Consider the following 8,821-nt stretch of genomic DNA (forward strand, 5'->3'; position numbering starts at 1 on the left):
CAATCTAAAAGCGAAAAATTCAAGGTTGTTTGGTGTGTTTCGATTGTTTCAAAATTTAACTAGGTTTGTGTTCAGTACATTTCAGTAGTTCGTCAGAAGTTGCATTTTCAACAATTTTGTTTGTTTTGATTCCTAATAATGGATTATTTTGAAGAAAGAAGATGTAAAAACAATCGTCATTTGATAGCAAGTTAATCAGACGGTTTTGAGTATCAGCTGAAAACAACAACGGACTAAGATTCACTAATAATTTCTTTGTTATTTCAGTTAAAGCCCCAATATACGTAAAAATCACTATAAAAACAAACTTTATCTTATTTTCCCCGTAATATATGTAACAAAACAAATACTTTCCTTTAATTAAAGAAAATAAAACTGACTGTTTTCAATTGAAATAAAAATTGAAAAAATCGGAAAATAAGCAATGTGGGACCCACAATAATTCATACATTACCGCTCATAGCGATGACATTGCGCATGCGCATATTCCGCGTGTGTAAACATGGCAGACACAGTACAGATGTCCACTAGTCGCTTCCTTTTTTTCCAATCATACATCAGGCCAGTTCTGAATTTTTACGTTATAATTGTGCGTCGTATCGTTTCTAAACTAATTATTCCTTCTAATAATTTCCCAAGAACTGAATGTTTATCACAGGAATACCTTAAGTCTACGACAAGACTTCGCAAACAATGTTTGTAAACAAAATCTTACCGTAGACATATCCGCATGCCCTTCTATAACTAGAAACCTTAACTCTCGCGAGATCAGGTCATGAACTTTCCGACGTGGTTCGGCAACAATCGTACTTTCGATGGCGGCGTGTTTAAAATGGGGTGTGTTTACAAAGAGCGACTTTCAACTGCTCATATATCAATACTTTATGCACAAAGTCATAGTAACTATTGTTTGAATAACTTAATTCAAACTACATCTTAGAAAATATCTCAATAATTATGTGTGATTTTACATTAAATTTTTGGTGAATGTTACGTATATTGGGGCTTTAATATTATTGCGTTCTGAACAGGAATCCTCCGCTGACACTTGTTGATATTTGACCGTGAGAGTCTCAACGAAGGGGAATAACTCTCTCCGTGTTATGGCGTATCAGCTACAGGTGGTGGTATATCCCCGCCATGTACAGCTACTCATGGTACTCACTCAAACCCGTATTACTATGTTTATTTTATTTTCTTGTCACTTTCTGTCAAGACCCTACTCTTTATGACATATCTTATCGGAAACAAAAGGAAAATGCCAACATGTAGACATGTGAATATAATCCACACGCAAATTAAATCAAACTAGGAAAATACGAACAAGAGATAGATTTACAGGGAAACTCTGGATAAAGTACAAGGAGAACACGAACAATAAGCGTCATCTGCTTCATCGACGACACCCGCATGTAAATCTTTGTCAATCCAAGTAAGTCACGTTCTCGAATGAGAACAAGGCATATAAAAATGGATCTTACAGGTAAAATAAAGAACATCAAACACGTCCAGATTCATATCGTACAAAGCAATAGAATATTTCTCAATGATATCACTATGAAGACCGTAAAACTTCTCCTTAATTTTCATCAACCTGCATCTATCGATATTCACTCTTACTGGTTTGTCCGTCAGTTGACATCTGGCGCGGAATTTGTGATATTAGGAAAAGGCACTTAAATATCGAATGAACTTCGACATGTAAATGCCATTGGTTGGGGATCCAGGGGTGTTGCTTTCCAGAAATGGAAAATTCACAATAGAGAAATTGAGATCATCATGCTTATCATATAGCTTTGTGGAAAGCTGTGCAAGTTGGTTTCATTGTAGGAGAATATCTAGATAAATGGATGATGTAGAAACTTTCAGCCTTGTTTAAAAAACAAAAACATAACAGTCTTCAGGGGAAGTTATCTTTGATATAGATAACAAATTTTATATAAAACATAGCGACAAAAGAAGGATATAAAGTTGTTAATAGAGCAAAACAAAGTAATGAGAAATCTTCAAATGAGATATATTTCTGAAGATCTTAATGTAGTTCATACATTATGTAAGATATTCCAAAAATCTTATAAACATAAAATATCTCATGGGTTTTTCATACTTTATAACATTTCTTAAATAATTTGGTTATATAGTAGATAAAAATTGCCTAGCTAATAAATATTAACCTCCCATTTCAGTCAAGCCATAGTCGTACAATACAACAGGAAATCACATACATACCTTCCGTTATAACTTGAACCTCCTGCAAAGATTCTTCCACTTGAAAAAAAAACTTCTATAGATTCATATACATACGATTGTTATTGGCAACGCTGCGTGTCTGATGATTAAGATACATGTCATCAAATTAAAAAAGAATTACATCTTAAGCTTAAACTGACATATAAAGAATAATAAATGATCTGATGTTACAAAGTAACACGCTTTATCACATAGTATTACATTGTAATTTATGACATTATATTTCGCGCCGGTTTTATTTTCGCTATACTAGTATTCGCGTTTCAACTAAAAGCCGCAAATTCCAAACACCAGCGACATATATGATAGCACAGATATCTGTTTATATGGAGACATGTCACAGTACCGTATCATTACAATGTGAAGTGAAATATTACTCGGTAAAGTATATACAAAAAAGACAATCATGTAAAATCAGCTTGATATATCATAAAATACTTTTATAATTTTTACATCATACATTACTTTTATGAATGTTATACAACTTTTTTACATTCAAATGATTTTCGCACCTTAAGTTGTATTCACTTAAGCAGTTGTTGGAGTAGGGACTAGAATCTTACATATAGTGGTATCTCTACCACGTGTTTCTTCACGTTTTACTACAAATCATTCATCTGTGTTGCAATTTATTGAAATATTTATTTTGATATTTTTTCTAATTAGCAATATGACAAGGCATCTTATTAATTTAAATACATTTTATATGTTTTTTAACAAGTTCAGAACAGGACAATATGTAACAATTAGCAATATTTTGCTGACCTCGAGAAGTAGGAGGATCCTTTATATAATACTCCCGAATTCTCGCTTCGTTTGAGTTCACTTAAGGGATAGCATTGTTCAACGACATGTGGTAACCACTTAAACAAGACTTTCTTCCGTTATTACTCAAACCACTTGTGTTTTAAAAAGCTGCCTAGCAAGCAGTTTGACTGTAAACTCTATCAATTACTGCCTCTGCTTGCATAAAGAACTATACATGCTTGATATAAATGAACTCTCCAGGCAATTTTAGTTATTTTTATAACAATTTATGTACTAAGTACTTTAGCACTTAAATTTTCTGTTCACAAGAGACAATGAAGCTTCAGACTGCTGCCAACGAATTGTATAAAGGATCGGTCATATACCTCTCTTTGTTTTTCACAAATTCATTCCTCATAAAGATTGGGAATATGAAGCGCTAAGATCAAGAGATCCGATGATTTAATTCCCGAACGATTTACATTTTAAAGCAGTTTGTCTTGGATTATACAGGTCGTGTGTACAACTTTTGAATTGATCACCTGTGAAAGTTGTCCATAATTATTATAAGTTCAGTGATGCTGTTCTATTGAAATAAATAATTAAATTTACATTTGTCGATAAAAATGATTCCGAAATTTGTTTTTTGAATGGGAAAAATCCACACTGCATAGACTTAAACTATAATGATAATATTACAGTCAGTCTTTCATTCACATAAGGAAGCGTATGTTATTAAAACAACACATCGACAACAATGGTGAAGACGACGACAACCCAGGATGACAATATTGTACCTTGTGACCATTCACAACCCCCACATATTACCTTCTACAGATGTTCTTTTCATGAAGTTATTGCCATCGACTGAGCAGTCTCTTTCATTGTCATCCATTTTAAAGTAAGCTCATCCTGTCCATCTCTCGTCACATCTGACAAACAACCCACAACAGTATACATGACAATACCGTCAGAAAACACTGACCAATGAAAACGTACAAAGAGTAGTGGTGAGGAGAGATAAATCAAAAAAATATTTGATTACTGGATAAAATAAAGCACAATGTATAACAATGTATAACTTCACCATTAACGCCGTTTATTGTATCAATGTATAACTTCACCCCTAAAGCCGTTTATTGTATCAATGTATAACTTCATTTCTAACGCCGTTTATTGTATCAATGTATAACTTCACCCCTAAAGCCGTTTATTGTAACAATGTATAACTTCACCATTAACGTCGTTTATTGTATCAATTTATAACTTCACCCCTAAAGCCGTTTATTGTAACAATGTATAACTTCACCATTAACGTCGTTTATTGTATCAATGTATAATTTCACCCCGAAAGCCGTTTATTGTAACAATGTATAACTTCACCCTTTACGTCGTTGATTGTAACAATGTATAGATTCACCCCTAACGGCGTTTATTGTATCAATGTATAACTCCACCCCTAAAGCCGTTTATTTTAACAATGTACAGCTTTTCCCCTTATGCCATTTATTGTAACAATGTATAACTTCACCATTAACGTCGTTTATTGTAACAATGTTTAGATTCATCCCTAACGCCGTTTATTGTATCAATGTATAACTTCACCCCTAAAGCCGTTTATTGTAACAATGTACAACTTCACCCATAATGCCGTTTATTGTAACAATGTACAACTTCACCCCTAAAGCCGTTTATTGTAACAATGTACAACTTCACCCCTAAAGCTGTTTATTGTATCAATGTATAACTTCACCCCTAATGCCGTTTATTGTAACAATATTGTAACAATGTATAACTTCACCCCTAACGCCGTTTATTGTAGAAATGTATAACTCCATTTATAACGGCGCAAATGTATTATTTCAATAACGACAAAGAAATAATGAAATATGTCACTAACACAGACATTATATTACCATTGTGTTAATGAAGAATTGTTTACAACATCATATTGTATTATTGCTACCTGAAGCTTCATATTTTCTTCGCTTTGCATTTTGTATATATGCACATTTTTTCCTAGATAAAAGGCCATATTCCCTGTCTCTTTATTTCATGCTGTTGTTCGATGCGTGTGATACTAGAAACACAACCTATTTTCGGCCACTATAAACACAAGATATATCATATGGGATGTTCAGGGCTGCAATCCTGTTACGTGTTAATTACTCATCATGTTAAATATAAGGAAGTTTTCAACAATGGATTTCTCACTCGGAGATATAAAATCACATATTGTACGGTATCCCATTATTTGAAAAAAGTAAGAGTTGAACCTACACTGCACAATCCAAATCATATGGGAAACAAAAAGCAACTTGCACGAACTACCTTCATTGTTCACAGAACATTTTGAATTTATTACTTTTCTCATGCTAATAGTTCTGTAATAATTATTTGGTTTTGGGTATCGTATGTTTACTTGTTAGTGATAACTGACAGAAAACCGGAAAATAAACATGAGTTACAAAGCACTTAACATTCAAATCAATAACATTGATTCACCTTTAACAATCTAGTTTAGTGTTTCTCAGTTGTGACACGTTCAATGCTTCCTTACACGTTTGTAAATAGTAACAGCTGCACTAACTGATAAAGTTTTCGTTATCACACGACTAAGCTTGTCAATTTTGAAATCCATCCTTCCCGTAAGGAACAGGAGAATATCAATGAAACGTTTAGGAAACATTAATTATGAAAATCTAAAGGAAAACTTTCGAAAGATTGTATTTACTGGAGCATATGAGATAGGTTTATTGATCCAGATGTTCGTTACCATGCCTGGTTGTTCCGTAGTAGTTTACCTTGTTGTCATTTGGTAACGTGACGTCGTCAATGACGAAGCAGTTTGAGTTGTATCCGTTTTGACATGTTGGTTTTTTCTTTATTAATTTCATCTCATTTGCGGTACTGTGCTACCCAGTAACAGAGTAACACCAGTCAATACCAATCGTTTGTTTCATCATTTGCGGTACTGTGCTACCCAGTAACAGAGTAACACCAGTCAATACCAATCGTTTGTTTCATCATCAATACCAATCGTTTGTTTCATCATTTTTTAAATACAGCATCTCGTGGAGAAACATTTCGATATCACATTTACACTAGAGATTTTTCGTCTCATTTCCAGTCTGTTAACTTAGACTTAGATTTATGCCTGTTTGTTTTAAACTTATTTCTGGTCATTCGGAATCGTATCACTATTTTGAATATTATCTGCATGATCACAATCTGTATCATTTTAAAGCACGGATGTTAATTTAGTCTTTGGACGTCTTCTTTATGCTTGAAAATACCTCTTTGATAAATTCATAGTTTTAATTTAAGGTTATTTGTGCTCTATACAAAAAGGATTTTCTCTTCATTATATCATTTAAATATATCAATTCATCGTTCATAAACATTGAAAAATATGATATTGAATTTCATATGGTGTTAAACTCTTTGTAAACGAGTTCATTATTAACAAAATTTTATTTTTCTTATCAGTTTAAAAATATAACTGAAAACTTTACTATGACGAATATTGAGCAGACAACGAGAATACATCATATGTCCTTCTGGGCCTTCTGGGTGTTCATACATATTAACAACTGTAACGTGATTTTACTTTTTAACACCTGTAATGTGATTGTACTTTTTAACACCTGTAATGTGATTGTACTTCTATAACACCTCAATCATACTATCGTATGCAACCGTTTCACGAATGTCATATATCAAACTTCTCCAAACGCAACCAGGTTCGATTTTGAAACTGTACACTTACATATTTAATGTTGGGAAACTCCATTATTAAGTGCTGTTTCCATCTCCATATAACTTGATATAAAACAACTAAGTATAGATATTATTCAATATTATACAACAGTAACTAGATGTTATTCATTGTAATACAACAGTAACTAGGTATTTTACATTGTTATACAACAGTAACTAGGTATTTTACATTGTTATACAACAGTAACTAGGTATTTTATATTGTTATACAACAGTAACTAGATGTTATTCATTGTTATACAACAGTAAGCAAATATTGTGCATTGTTATTCAACAGTAAGTGGATGTTAATCATTGTTAAACAACAGTAAGTAGGTGTTATCATGGTTATACAATAGTAACTAGGTATTTTACATTGTTATACAACAGTAACTAGGTATTTTACATTGTTATACAACAGTAACTGGGTGTTAACCATTGCTAAACAACAGTAAGTAGGTGTTAAACATGGTTATACAATAGTAAGTAGATAATTTTCATTGTTATACAATAGTAACTAGATGTTACTCATTGTTATACAACAGTAACTAGGTATTTTACATTGTTATACAACAGTACCTATGTATTTTACATTGTTATACAACAGTAAGTAGGTGTTAAACATGGTTATACAATAGTAAGTAGATAATTTTCATTGTTATACAATAGTAACTAGATGTTACTCATTGTTTAACAACAGTAACTAGGTATTTTTCATTGTTAAGCATTAATAAGTCGATGCTACTCATTGTTATACAACAGTTATTCGGCATTCAGACATCATATTGTGATGCAGCTTTTCCTTGACGGCAATTATGTTAAGTGTTCGTGTTTTCTTATATAGAAAGTTTCACACTAATTGGCAGAATAAATGACACACAGTTTAAGACGCCGGATGCGGCGATATCAGGTCCAGTCGTAAAGTAGTTTTATTATATCTGAACTCCGTCTCTTCCAAAACCTCCCCGTCAGGTCATTGAACCAAAGATGGATATTTGTAATCAAAATAACAAAATGCTGATATATTTGTTTAGAAGATGATATAAAAAATTACTTATTAATATACGATAAAATTGATTTCATGTAGATGCGATGGTCATTGATATATATTCACTATATACGTGGCGAGAATGCCTCTTCTGATAAGGTCTAAAGTTTAAAACCAATCAGCTAATAATTCGGATAATAAGGGTATGACTTCAAAAACCACAAACGATTTCGAGTCTGCAGGAAATGTTTCTGGGGTTTCTTCTTGTGACGAAATAATGATATTGTCGTGCTTACTTTCCGTCCAATCTCGCCAACCCCGACGACAAATATGTCATTTAAATGTCACCTAGACAGTGTCGTTAATTCCGGTTGAGGTAGGTATTACAGAATCTTAACAACACTAAGCGCTAAGCGATCGCGTGTAGAAAAAAGTAAATAATATATAAATGCGATTTGAACCACCATTACAGATACGTACAATTAGATCAGTCATACTTTCTTTCTTTTTTCCGATAGTCTCAATGCCTGACAATCCCTTTCTTAACACTTTGAAACTGTTAAAAATCAAATTTTCTTACTTTGTGTGACGGTATTTATAAATACACATGTATATCTTTTCAGCCTTCAATTAGATAATCTCTAAATCATTTTCGGTGTCTCATTTCTTTGAATGGATCCACTTCTATCTCATCCTGCAGCCATTTTGGAGTAAACTATTCTTATCGCTTATAATCTTTGCTTGGAGAAAATTTGACACTTCAGCTACTTTTTCTGTAATTGTCTATGTCCTTGGAAAAAAAATCATGATTCCCACAACAGCAAAATTTCAGACCCGACACAAACATTTACATCACATCTTATATTTGCATTTAATTGTATTAATGGATTAACAAATGCAAACAAACGAAACACAACTTAATCTATAAAAAAATCACTTAAATAGTCCTGTGACACAACATTAACAGATGTTGTCGAGCGACGGGTGGCGCAGCAATCAGAGACAGTTCCTCGGACACGTCATTAACATTGTTACAAGGTTATCTTACGTAAACATTACACAATAACACACTTATTT

Source organism: Ylistrum balloti, unplaced genomic scaffold, assembly GCF_031769215.1.
Source record: "Ylistrum balloti isolate Yb309-2 unplaced genomic scaffold, AGI_CSIRO_Ybal_v1 Utg370016, whole genome shotgun sequence".
NCBI lineage: Eukaryota > Metazoa > Mollusca > Bivalvia > Pectinida > Pectinidae > Ylistrum > Ylistrum balloti.